The 14,338-nt window shown below is 38.0% G+C and overlaps 1 protein-coding gene across 1 annotated transcript in view; it reads left to right on the forward strand.

Annotated features, from left to right (window-relative positions):
- Positions 1 to 14,338, forward strand: part of Zswim5 (zinc finger SWIM-type containing 5) — a 108,817-nt gene that overhangs the window by 24,708 nt on the left and 69,771 nt on the right. The window lies entirely within an intron of this gene.

The raw sequence follows: 14,338 nt of genomic DNA on the forward strand, positions 1-14,338 counted from the left end.
TGCAAACTCCCAGGACAAGGTTTACATCCTACAGTACATTAAGTAGTGTCCTTTGTAGGCTTCATAATATACTTGATTGCTTTATTTTTGCTGTGCTAGGGCTTCTTGCTACAATCATCTGGGAATAGGGAACCTCAGTTGATAAAATACCTTTGTCATATTGGCCTATAGGCAGGCCTGTGGTGGCCTTTTCTTCATTAATCGATGTAGGAGGGCCCAGCCCCTGTGAGCCTAGACACCGCTGAGCAGATGGTCCTAGGGAATATAAGAAAGGCAGTTGAAGCCAAGTACACACCTTTAATCCTAGCACTCAGAAGGCAGAGGCAAGTGGATCTTTTTTTGTGTGTGTGTGTTCAAGGATAGCCAGGACTACACAGAGAAACCTTGTCTTGCAAAACCAAAAATAAAATAAAAAGAAGAGGAAAAGAAGAAGAAAGACCATGAGCCTAGAGGGCAAGCCAGTAAAGCCAGTAGGTGGCATTCCTCCATGGCTTCTGCTTCTGTTCCTGCCTTGAGCTCCTGACCTGACTTCCCTTTATGATGGACTGTAAGATGAAATAAACCTTTTGGTCATGGTGTTTATCACAGCAATAGAGAGCATACTCTATATCTCCCCTCCCTAATAGTGGAGTTTAAACAGGTTTTTGATGAAATGAGTTGAGAACATTAATTCATTCACTTGTAACTTGCCCAGCAAGTTGCCAGCCTTAGCAACTTTCCAGAGTCACTTGAAATTTGTAAAGTTCCTATCCTGGAGCTCCACTCTCTTGGCAACTAAGGTTGGTGTGGGGCTCGGGCTTAAATGCTTGGGACTCACTGCTCTGCAGCACTTAGCATACTCTCTTGGAAAGTAGTTCAGAAATTGGTAGGATTAATTTATACTCAGATTGTTCCAAACTAGATTTGGAATTTGTGGATTAAGTTGATCAGGCTGGGCCCTGGAAAGAGTGAGAAGGGTCTGTTGGGATGGCTCAGCAGGTAAGGGTGCACCTGTCAACAAGTCTGCCTGAGTTTCATCTAGGGGCAAGTTTGCAGATGGCTGAGCAGAGTGAGCCAGAGAGACCTGCCTGGTGGGCTGATCTTTGGTCAGGCGTGTTTTGCAGCTGGACTTGTTTCTCTTCACAGCCTCATTCTGCTGCCTTGCCTTCCCAGGTGAGAGCAGTTTCATGCCAGTTCTGTCATCTTCTACCTGAGAGCTCACCCTGGAATACTCTGGTGGAGGGTAGCGTGTGGAGAAGGACACAGCTGTGAGCTCCCAACAGACAACTAATCTGATAGTTAAAGGAATGCGTGCCCTGACCCTGAAAGAAGGATCTGGGTAACACAGTCCCTGTATCTCCTGAACTTCCTTCATATGGGAAATTCACCCCGTGTGGATGTAGCTTCTCCATCATTCTGTGTAGTCTGTTTTCTGGGGGAACTTAAATGAGTAAGATTAATGGGTAAGGATAGCAGCTGCCGTCCTAAAAGTGGTAGCGTGCATTCTGGATTCTTGAACAGAATCTCTGCAGGCCTGGGTAGTTTACCTGAAGGGAGAGGGTGGATGTCTTCACTAAGGCATCTGAACCTCCTTATCACCTCCTTTCTGGCCTCACTGCTCGTTTCTGTCAGGGGGTACTCAGAGATGTCTCAATGACCTCCTAAATGTTGAGTGTCACCTACTTCTCCATGGTGTTCTTTGTGTTGGTGAATCTCATATACTTTGTATAAACACTAGTTTTTGTAAAGGTCCAGTGTATGCCCTTACAAGCAGGTCTGTTATTATTGACATTAAAGATCAAATACAGTATTGCTGGTCTTCTTTTTACTTTTATTTCAAGGTTCGATGTTACTAAGTTCCAAGGCTGTCTTTGAACCTGTTGATCTTCTTGCCTCATCCTGCGTAGTACCTGGGTTTGCAGGCCTATGGCATCATCTGGACCTGGTTTTTTCTTTCCTTTCAGTTACTGCTGTGAGACTCTGTATGCCAGTTTTGAGTGGGTACATATTTTTTGTGCTATAAGATGCATTGAATATAAGAGGCAGTTTTGCTTGCATTGAATTGGAAATTGATTTTTAAAAGTTTTATTATTGTGTGTGTGATGTGTATGTGGGAGTGAGTGTGTACCATGGCACATATGTGGAGGTCAGAAGACTTCAGTTCTTGCCTTTCACCTTTATGTGTGTTCTAGGGGTTGGACTTGTGTGGCAGTTTCATATATCACTGCCCTGGGAAATGGTTTCTTAAAATTCAAGACAATTGTTATTGGGGACGGGAGACAGATCAGCAGTTAAGAGCACTTGCTAATCTTTTAAAGGACCCAAATTCAGTTCCCAGGACCTATGTTGAATGGCTCACAAGTACCTATAACTCCAGGTCTGGGGGGATTCTAATGGCATCCAAGGGCACCCACACACATCTGCCATACTAATGGATACAATCGCATGAATAAAAATAAAATCTTTCAAAAATTATAATTGGTTGTGTGTTCGTAGGGAAGTATGAGTGTGATATGTGATTTGTATGTGTATCTCACACATGCTGTGGTATGTGTTGAGGTTAAAGGACAGATTTGTGGAGTCAGTTCTCCCCTTCCACTTGTGTCAAACTCTGCTCTTCAGGTTTTCAGGGTCAGTGCCTTTACCTCCCCAACTAGCCAACTAGCTCCTTTGCTCTCGGGAATTTTCTTTCTTTCTTTTCTTTCTTTCTTTCTTTCTTTCTTTCTTTCTTTCTTTCTTTCTTTCTTTCTTTCTTTTTGTTTGTTTTTGTTTTTTTGAGACAGGGTTTCTCTATGTAGTCCTAACTGTCCTGGAACTCGCTCTGTAGACCAGGCTTGCCTCCACTCACTGAGATCTGCCTTCCTGTGCTGCCTGAGTGCTGTAATTAAAGGCGTGTGCCACCACCGCCTGGAGGGAAATTATTTTTAATATGCTACTTTTCTATTCTAGAGAAGAAGTCAAAAAGATGAAGCAAGCCAGGGAAGGAGGAAGAGGCAGTGTGAGGGTTTGTGACAGCTGGTTAGCATTTGGTGTCAAGTAGTGACTGATTGCTCAATCTTCCTGAATTTTCTCATTGAAGGGTAGGGAGAATATCTTGTCTTTTGTCTGCTGTTTAAGAAGCATTCAAATGGAGAAGTGTTTGTTTTGCCAATGAGGCTTATTCCTCTCTAGTTTTAGACATTATTGATTTTACATTTTGGGTTGTAAGGACCGTAAGATTTGGAGGGATTCCTGCATTGCTGCTGCCTCTCTCCACTTCTGTGTGTACACTGCATTTGGTTTTCTGGTTACCACATGGAGAAATGGGTGTCATAGATCATAACTTTGTCATAACTGGCAATTTTTAATAGTTAGCAATACAAAATAAATTGTGTTGTTTATGAAACAAATAAATGCTTAATACACTTAAGAAAATACCTTTCCTTTTCAGTATCATATGTTCTTTTTCTTATTTTCTTTATCATTATTCCTTATTTTCTGTTTTGTTTTGGGGAATATAAGGAATAGTTATTTAGTAGATCTGTCCAAGAAAGTGGCATTTAATATAACATGTGGCCTGGATGTGGTGGCACATGCATTTGATTCCAGCACCAGGGAAGCAGAGACAATTGGATCTCTGTGAGTTTGAGGCCAGCCTGATCTACATAGTGAATTCCAGGAAAAGACTATATAGAGAGACCCTGTCTCAAAAAGAAAATGTCATGTGAAGTATGTAAAACATAATAGTCTCTGTGGATGATTTTCAGTTTGACCGATAAGTTGTAATCATATCTTAGTTACTATTTCTAATTGGAATTATCGAAACTTAAAAGAAAATTTGACTGAATTATTTTAACACAGTAATACATAACTACTGTTTATTATGTGCTAAGTAAAGACTTTGTGAGATTGTCTCATTTAGTCTACATTAGATAATATCTGCATTTACAAATAAAAATGAATTTGAGGCATTAACTAATTTATTAGTATATTAGAGGAACAGAATTTGTGTCTAGAACTTGATACACAGACAGACACATATATAGAAATATAGCAATAACCATAAGAACAGAAAATAGGGTAGGGGCTGGAGTCAGTGGTTAAGAGCACTTGTTAGCTCTTGCAAAGGCATCAGGTTCAGTCAGTTCCCAGCATTTATGTGGTGACTCACAGCCATCTACAATTCCTGTTCCAGGGGACCCATTGCCCTCTTCTGACCTCCAAAGGCACCCAGCATGCATGTGGTACACAGACACACATGCAGACAAAGCACTCAGACCATAAAATAAAATAAACCTCAAACTCTGCACTGTGTAGCTCTTACAGTGGTGACTAAAACTTATTTTATTTTTAGTAAGTTAGTAGTATAACTTTTGCCAACAAGCTGAAAGTAATTTTATGTGAATCTTTTATACAAGAGATAAAATTTGACTAATTCTAGTATAGATGGGATTCAGTACAAATGTTTGTACAATAGCGTGTCATTTAAATTTTCCTATGCTATAGGACATGACTGTTAGCACAATATAATATAAATTCTATACCTTTTTTCCAGTTTTACCTCCAGATGAATTGCTTTTGATTTGACTATTTTTAGATTCAATCTTATTTTGCATGTTCTTTTACTAGAATAAAAGAAAGACATGTTAAATCTTTTCCCAGAAGCCTTGACTTTCTTTATAGTCTCCTATTGCAATGATTTATACCATTGTGAAAATTTAAATTTTTATAGAGTTTTATACTCTAAGAATTGCAGTTCAGCTGTTTCAGGCAGCAACTGCCATATTATCATAGAACTAAAATTAAAAGGAACATGACTAACACCTACTTGAGAACTTTTATGTACCAGATATGTCAAGCTCCATTGTCTTAAGTCATCATAACTCTATAATGATAAGCTTTATCTCTATTTTATGGATAAAAAAACCTTCAAAAATTAAATACCTTATTCAAGTTCCTACAGTTAACTATAAGTAGAGCTAGGTTTTAAACTGTTTAATTTTGAAGGGAGGAGTTCAGTCAATAAATACTTATCTCCCGAGAGATATTTGCCAAAACTTTAGTTGACAAAGATTGTTATATAAGTTTATAGACAACTTAGTTATAAAAAAGACAAACAATCCAATAAAATATGGGCAAAAAAGGGAAACGGACCCATCACAAAATATTATATTCAAATGACTAATTAATACATAAAAACACTCAGCATAATTTTTCATTAGAGACCCTCAGTGTAAATTAAATCCATCCTGATATTACTACATTCCAGTCAGAATAGCTGTAATTAAAAATAAAATTCTCATATATATTTATTGTTATTAGAAATCTAAAATAACACACACTTTGGGAAATAGGCTAAACATACATTTATCTTATATTACATTTAAAAATAAAATAAAAGTGAATTTCACGAGAGCCTATATATATATATATTTGCAAATATATTCATGGCAACTTTAATAATAATAGTTCCAAGCTAGAAGCAACCTAATTGTACAGGAACAAGAGACTACTGAATGAACTGGTGTGATCATATAGTGGAATACTACTTTTCAGAAATAGAAAGGAACAAACTGCAGATACATGCAAAACAGTATGCATGGATCAAAAAGGATGCTTGGCTGATAGGATAGCAAAATGGCAGCAGATAAAGGCTGCCAGACTTGATGACCTGAGTTCAAGCTCTAAGACTCTGTGATAGTTTAAATGTAATTGACCCCCATAATCTCATAGGGAGTAGCACTTTAGAAGGTGTGGTTTTGTTGGAGTGGGTATGGCCTTGTTGGAGAAAGTGTGTCACTGGGGGGGAGGGGGTGTTGAGGTTTCCTGTGCTCAGGATACTGCCCAGTGAGTCAGTTGACTACAAGATGTATGACTCCCAGCACCGTGTCTGCCTGCATGCTTCCATGCTCCCCTTCAAGATAATGTACTGAACCCCTGAAACTGAAAGCAAGTCCCCTCAATTAAATGTTTCCTCATAAGAGTTGTCGTGGTCTAATTGAGACAGACTCAAATGATGGTAGGAGAGACCTGAATTCCACATGAGCACGTGTGTGTGTACCCCCTCCCAACGTAAAACAAAATTGAATGAAAAACTTTACTAAAAATGTACATTGTATAACTCTATTGTTTGAGGTTCTAGAATAAGCAAATTTCTGTTTTTAAAAAATTAGAATATTGATTGTCTCTGAAGGTGACCAATTAATAAGTAAAGGACTAGGGAATTTTCAGATGGTGATGGTAAAATTTTATGTCTTGATTGTTTATTTCACGTTTATATTGTTCATTGGCAGTGTGTATAAGAACAACTGCTTTTATCTAGTGGACCTTGTAACCTTGCTGAACATATTCATTATCTCTTAGTGAGATTAGGATTTGCTATAGAAAAATAATTTAACCTGTGAATAGTACCTGCATACCTGTTATTTCTTTTATTAGCCTATTTATCTTTTCTCAATAATCTTTGTGTTCTGTTCCTAATCAGCCATAGTGTAATTAACTTTCTCCTGGATATGTTCACTTACCTGCCATTTTAAATTCGCTATCTCTTGATGTGGGATTCCCCTCTGCATGCTGTGATTACCATTAATGGACAAAGAAACTGCTTTGGACCTATAGCAGGGCAGAACTTAGCTAGGTGGGGAAAGCTAAACCAAATGCTGGAAGAAAGTAGGCAGAGTCACAGGAGAAGCCATGGAGTCGCTGCCAGAGACGGACTTGCCAAAACTTTGCTGGTAGGCCACGACCTCGTGGTGATGCACAGATTAATAGAGATGGGTTAAATTAAGATGTAAGAGTTAGCTAATAAGAAGCTAGAACTAATGGACCAAACAATGGTTTAAATAATATGGTTTCTGTGTGATTATTTCAGATCTGAGCTGCCAGGCGGCCAGGAAACAAACTAGCGACCTCCTTACAACAATCTCTAAGCCTCAACTTAACTTTTTTTTTTTTTTTTTTTTAATCTAAAGTCTTCTGCAGAGTCTCCTGTCTTGGATATGCCATCTCACTCAACTAATGGTTCAGATGGAAACAAGATTTTTTTAAAATTTATTTTTATTGTTATTATCATTTGGATGGGTGTTTTGCTTGTATGTATGTCTGTGTACCACATGTATACCTGGTACCTGTGGAGACCAGAAGAGGACATTGTATTCCCTGGAAATGGAGTTACTGACAGTTGTAAATTGCCATTTGGGTGATGGGAACCAAACCCAGGTTTTCTGGAAGGTGAACCAGTGCTTTAATTGCTGAGCCATTTCTCTAGCCCTAGGCTTATTTGAGTCTTTAATTTTTACTTACTCATTATATCTAGCCTGCCACTGAGTCCTGATGATACTGCTTCCTAATTATCTGAATCAGTCTGAATCTTATCTTTTGCCCCTCAACCCTTAGCTAAACTGTCATAATCTTTTGCCAGGACTGCCACATTTGCCTAAAGGGTTCCTCTGGGAGCCATTCTTGACTTTATCTTGTTTGTGTAGTGACATGCTCACATTTGTCTTTTCAGACAAATTAACCCAGCAGACATATGTGAACATGTCACTACACAAACCAACTCTTCTAATAGCTCCCTGTTGAAGGCCAGCATTACTCAAGCCTGATTGCTTTCAATCTATCTCTTTTGGTAGTCTGCAAGGCACTGCAGGTTATAACCTCTGACTTCACCACTCATCATTATTCTGGGATTCTTTTGCTTCCTTGAATCAACAAGGATCATATACCAATGTATACTAAGGGTCTAGTATCAGTAAATATTAGTTGAATAAATAAAAATTACATGGCAGGGTAGAGTTTATTTGGGTTTATGGTTCCAGATGGAGGGTCCATAATGGCAGGTGAGACTTGGTAGCAAGCAGCAGGATCAGAAAAAAGTTGAGAGATTGCACCTCACCTGAGAATGATGAGTTATAACACATTAGAAGCAATAGCTTGCCTGCCAGTTTTTTCCCCCAATAAGGTTACTAAACCTTATAAATAAAGACATTTCTTTTTGCTAAAATCTTCTTCCAACTTTCTTTCTTCACCTAGTTCCTACTTACCCTTCAGTCTTTGCTTAACTATATTCCCTCAGGGTCTATCTTTAAATCTTCCTTTGTGTCTTACTAGGTTAACTCTCTCTATTACACATCTTATACTTTCCTTGAAAACATTTATTATTTATCATAACTGTATGCAACTAATTTTCACTTGATATTATCTCTTTTTCTTTGCTAAGCCTTTCTTGCTTATGGATGTATTCTATAAGTATATTATAGGCATTTTAATATTTGCTGACAAAATAAAACAAATTATGTATTCATTTATTTATTCTGCAAATATCTTGAGCCATACCATGATTCAGGTACTGCTCTCTAGGTTTGGAATTACAGTAGTGAATTGAACAGAATCTTGTATCTGCCCTCATGGAGTTTATATTTAAGAGTTGGGAAACAACTCAATCGTTGGGGGTGATGAATGCTTCAGAGAAAAATAAATAACAGAAGGGGAATAAGTAGTGTTGAGGCATGTGGAGCTCATTGCTCATAGACACATCCGGGCATTGTAGAGTAATCTGGGAACGCTGGGCTCATTTGGAGGAACTGGGCATAAAAGGCATTGAGGTACCTGACAAGCTTAAAGCCAGTAGTGAAGCTGTGGGCGATAGGATCTCACTGGTTTCCTCTGATTGTCCTACAAATGGTGATGTGGGCATTTAGACGATCTAATCTTAGGCTCATATGGAGTCCTGGATATCTTCCTTAATTGTTGCTGATATTGTTATTAAGTATTCATCATGGGCAAAAATCCTATGGGACAAGCAACAATCTCCCTGACTTCCTTCAGTAGTTCCCTGACTTCTGTTTCAGGGAGTGCACAGTCTTGTTGATAAGATAAGCATTAGAAAAAAATAATTGGTATAAAACAGGCTGTAATAGTAGGGATGTTAATGTGCCAAGGATGAAAGAAAACAAAACCACTTTTACTTCTTTCTTCCTCTGAACTAGGAACAGCCACTGCTGCCATTTTATAACTAATTGCTACAAGCAATACTATACCAGGTATTTTACATAATTAATATGCAACTGGTGTGATATGCCGCATACACTCAGAGTGAAATGTGGTCCCTTTCTTATTTCTTTAAATTAAAACCAACTCAAATCTCTATACTATGTTTAGTAGAGAGATCAATATTGTTTTTTCTCATGTACTGTCTGAAACACAGGCATTTCCTCTCCCCTGTATTATCTGAAAGCTGTAGAGATTTATTCATTCTGAACATAAGGTGTATCTGATTCTCACTTCTCATCAAGGAAAGCCCTTAGTGAGTTAGTCACTACTGTTTTACTTTGTTGCTAGGTGGTACAGACAGAAACACTTCAATGAAATGGTTGTTGGTTTCTACAGAGCAGAATCTCAGTGTCCAACCTATTTATTTACTTATTTTTGAAATAGAGTCTTGCTATGTAGCCCAGGATACCCTCACATTATCAGTCCTCCTGTTTCAGCCTCCCAGTGCTGGGACTGCAGACCTGTAACCCAATCTAGCACTGAACCTTTTGTAATTTTTTTTTATAAAGACCGTAAGGTCATTTTGTGTGAGGGTAACTCCGTAGACTAGCCAGCTTCATCACTACTCAGTTGACCCAGTTCCTTCAGGTACATAATACAGCCTACCCTTTCGAAAGGCTCTGCTTTTCTGGAAATGATATGACTAGCTTAATGTAGGTTTCTATTGTGGGATATTTGTACACTGTGTGAAGATGTATTGCTGTGATTGGTGTAATAGGAAGCCGAATAACCAATAGATAGGCAGGACTTCCTAATAGAGAGAGAATTCTGGGAAGAAGAAAGGTGTACAAAAAGTCCCAGCCATGATATCTTACATAAAAGAAAACCTACAGTGTGGGACTTTTTGTGTTGGCTACTTTCTCTTAATGCTTTCAAGGTTTATCTGTCTGCACTCTATTTCTTTTTGTGGCTGAATAATGTTGAAATTGTGGCTATACCAGAGTATCTTCTCCTGGTGGTATGAGGATCAACCCTAGGCCCTTGTGTATGCCATTCAAGCATTCTTCTTTACACAAGCGCCATCTCCAACCCCATTTGTGTTTATACAGCTTTCTTATGTCGTCTAAAAGTTACTATATCATTAATTTTTCTTTAACAAAATCAACAAAGAGTTATTTTATAAAGTATATAGTAGGACCAAGTGTGGTAGCACATGCCTGCAATTCTCCTGCCTCAGCATGGGAGGCTAACTGGACCTAAATAGTAAGAGCATCTTGAAAAATAAACTCCCCTAAAATACTGTAGTCACAAAATAACTTATCCTAAAACTGCATGCTATTTTTCAATGTAAGCAAATATTTAGGTCTATTTATTCTGTGCCACCCCATGGATTCCATAGATTGTGAATCTGTTACAAATAAATAAGTACAAATTTAATTCATATGAAATGTATGTTTTTTTCATCCTTAAATTCTTGGCTTAGTTTAGTTGCCATGGTGCATTTTGCAAGGAGGGTTTTCCAAGCCTTGTCTCAGTTTTTAATCATAGATATTGCCATATAACTTGTGTTTCAATATGTAAAATGACTGTTGCTTATAATTTATGAATTTACCAATGGTAATGTTTACATATGCCCTATATGAACATGGTCATTCCATAAAGATTTATGTTAAATATATTACCATAGTTATCTGAAGCACAATTAATAAAAACTCAGGGTCAGAAATTGGGGTTCAACCTGAAGATCTAAAAAGCAAAACAGCCAGCCACTGACTCTTACCTCCACCTCAGTCCCTCAGCCTGAAAAAGGCAATTCAGCCTCCAGGTATCTCAGAATGAGACCGACCTAAGAGTTGTCTAACCCTCCCACCCCGTCAGCCCTCCACCCGTCTCATATTCTTTTCTAGGGCTGGGATTAAAGGCATGCACCACCCGATTTCTATGTTAATCAGGGTGGCTACTGGAATTAAAGGTGTGTGTTCCCATAACCTGGTCGGTAAGGCTGAGCTGTGGGACTGTTTTACTCTCAGATCTTCAGGCAGTCTTTATTTATTAAAATACAATTGAAATGCCAGTACAGTTATCATTGAACCAGATAGAGCAGTATTTGTTTCTAGCTAGTACTTACAGGTTATTTTACTGTATTTGTAACAAGTACATAGTTTGAGGTTTTTCTGTTGTTAGTGGTGTTTTGCTATTTTTTTTCCCTTTGTTTTGCCTTTTACTTTCTCCCTTTAGCAATGTGACCCTGTGATGTGTTTGTATGAATTAAAGGAAGAAAAATACAGTGTAAATATTATGGGACAAGTATTATAAGAAAAAGTATTTAGTATTTGGCATATTATAAAAGGGTTCAATGTCCATCCACCTTTAATACATGGGGAGCCAGTGAGAGTAGCCGCTGAAGGGAGACTATGGCTGTGTACCATTTTGCTCCTTTTAGAGAAACTTCATGATGCTCTAGAATATGCACTTACAAAGCTGTGGCTCTCACAAAAGCCTGAATACATCTTTGATTGGTTATATATTAAGGGAAATAGCCCACAGCATGGTGCCAGACAAGTGTAGAGCCCGACCGATTTGATCCTTAAGCAGGGAGAAAAATTCTATTCATCATTAAGAGGTTAGATTGTAAAAATGTTGTAATTATTTCAGCCTAAATTGGTTCACAGCTATTTTTTTTTCAATAAAAGTTCTCTTGAAATTGTGAGGCAAGAAGACAGTTTTCATTTTGATGACCTTTCCTGCATTGTGTTTTTCTTCAAGTCCTCCACCCTCCCCTGTAGCCTACTCTGTTTACCGTTCAAATCTGAATCATAATGTGCATCTGGAGGGATCCTGATCATGTGACCGGCTGAAGTGTCTCTTGTCCTTTATTACCACTCTTTGAACGTCTGATTTTGACACAGCCTTTGGTTACATCATGAGGAACTTACTCCTGCTCTTGATGGCTTTGGGGTTTGTGCACATGTGACATTATTTTCTCTCATTGTCGCCTATACACACATTTTTATTTTGTTTTGTTTTAATTGCAAAATCAAACAAAGAATGCCAGCCACATTGGGCCTTGACAGAGATCCTTTTACTTGAAGGACCACTCATATAATGGATGATTTTTATTCAAGTGAATATTCATATCTTCCTGACTCTAATTTGTATGAGATGACAGCCTGCACACCATTCTGTTTGATTACAATCCCTTCACCTTCATTATCTTTTGTCTGTTTAAGCTCCAGACTTACCATATCCATCTTGACCCTCCCCCACACCTTTGTCTTTTCTTTCATTGCAGTTTTCCTCTTTTCTCTTCTGTGGGCATTCACAGATTGATTGGTTTTATGTTGTTGTTTTTGTTTGGGGGTTTGTTTTTTAGTTCATTAAAAAGGGAGTGTTGTCTGGGTGGAAAATTACATTTGCATGCTAGAGAGGGGACTAAAGATTTTTGTGGGGTTTGCCAAAGAGCCTGCTTTTGAGAGGTAAAGGGAAGCATAAAATGGGAGTTTAAGAAAAAAGTAAGAAATACTGAGGTAATTTCCCCCATCTCTCTCTCTCTTTTTTTTTTTTTTTTGTATTATATAAGGATAGTTTTCCCTGTATTCAGTAAACCACTTGACTAACAATGGAACAAATTAGAGACCTTTCTTAGGACTGGTTTTGAATGCACAATTGAGTTCTGCAAAGCAAAAGCCTTTCCTCTGAGGGTAAATGGTAATTGTAAATTTACAAGTGAGAAGCTGGCAAGTTGCAGGGTCTGTCTGTCTGTCTGTCTGTCTTCTCCTCCCATATTTAATTAGAAAAGGTTTTATAAGAAAATTGTTTCTTGAATTAATGTATTTCATCTAAGCTGCTCTCTTCATAAAAGTTTAGCCATGTTTTGAATTAGGATTTTTTTTTTTACTTTAAAAATTCAGATTTGGGGCTACAGAGTAGTTCATTGGTAGCATACTTGCCTATCATGTGTAAGGCCTGGATTTGGTCCCCAGCCCGCTAAAATACTATATTGGGGGGGGCATTCTAGTTCTTTTTTAAGTTGATAATGTTCATCCTTCATTAAGGATGATATTTGTTATTTGAGAAATGTTGTTTATGCCCACTGGAACCTGAAAGAACTGTAGAACATTTCTAACAAAAGGCTGGATGAAGGGGTCTATGCCTCCCAGCACTCAAGAGGCTGAGTAAATGGAAGATTCCAAGTTCAAGCCAGCTCAAGAAGGGATATTGTCTCAAACAAAACAACAAAAGAAAACCCCTATATTTTTTAGCAGTGAAAATTCAGCCAGGTTTGTAGTACACATGGTACAGATAGAGGACTGAGGGTGATCTGTTCGTGTAGTGGGATGTAGAGTAGACAGGAAGTAGAAATGACTTTGGGATGTGAAGGGTGTTCCTGGGGGAGTAAGTTAATTTATCCCAGAGCTAACCCCAACACTTTTGGTTTGTTTGTGTGTGTGTGTGTGTGTGTGTGTGTGTGTACGCATGTGTGTGTGTGCGCCTGTGTGTGAGTGTATGTGCATATGTATGAGTGTAACTTATGTATGTGCATTTGTGTATAGGTGGCCAGTGGTCAACTTTGAATATTTCAGATGTTCCTCAGAAGCCATCCTTGATTTTATTTATTTATTTATTTATTTATTTATTTATTCACTTATTTATTTATTGAGAAAGGGTTTCTTACTGTTCAGGAGGTTACTAAGTAGGCAGGGTAGACTGGGTTATCTGGCCACCAAGCTGCAGGTCTGTAGGTATCCTCCTTTCTCTGAGTCCCTAGAGCTGGGATTACAAGGATGTGCCACAACATTCAACTTTTTTTGAGTAGGTTCTGGAGATCAAATTTAAGTCCTTATGCTTGAGTGGAGTAGGTACTTTATCAATAGCCATTTCCCTAACCCTTGGCCAAAGGAGTTAAAAAGCCTTTTCCTGATCTAGCTTGCTATGTATTATTGTCATTAAGCAGATACTTTTCACTGAATTGCATGTTCTTAGGCATTAGTAGTATTATAAATATGAATTGAATAAAGCTTAGTCAGCATGAGAATATGAAGGTTTGTGTATATGCGTTTGTATGTGTGCATGTTATCTAGAAAGTTTGAGAATGAAGATACTTCTGTTACATGTACACGTTATATTATATATATATATTATATAATATATGTATATTGAAGTGGACTTCCACACAGCAGGGGCTCTCTTCCAGACCCCATATCAGGCACAAACCACACCCAAATACTTGTTTTCCCAGAGAGATCCTTTATTAAGCAGGAAAGAAAAGATAAAGTGGCTACTTTCTGACTCTGGCAGAAAAACAGCAGAAAATGATCTTGCAGATGTAATTTTCCTTTTGGTGTCTTATTGCTCTAGCTAGGACCTCAAGAACTATATTGAATAGATA

Source organism: Microtus ochrogaster, unplaced genomic scaffold (genome assembly GCF_000317375.1).
Source record: "Microtus ochrogaster isolate Prairie Vole_2 unplaced genomic scaffold, MicOch1.0 UNK69, whole genome shotgun sequence".
NCBI classification, from domain to species: Eukaryota; Metazoa; Chordata; class Mammalia; order Rodentia; family Cricetidae; genus Microtus; species Microtus ochrogaster.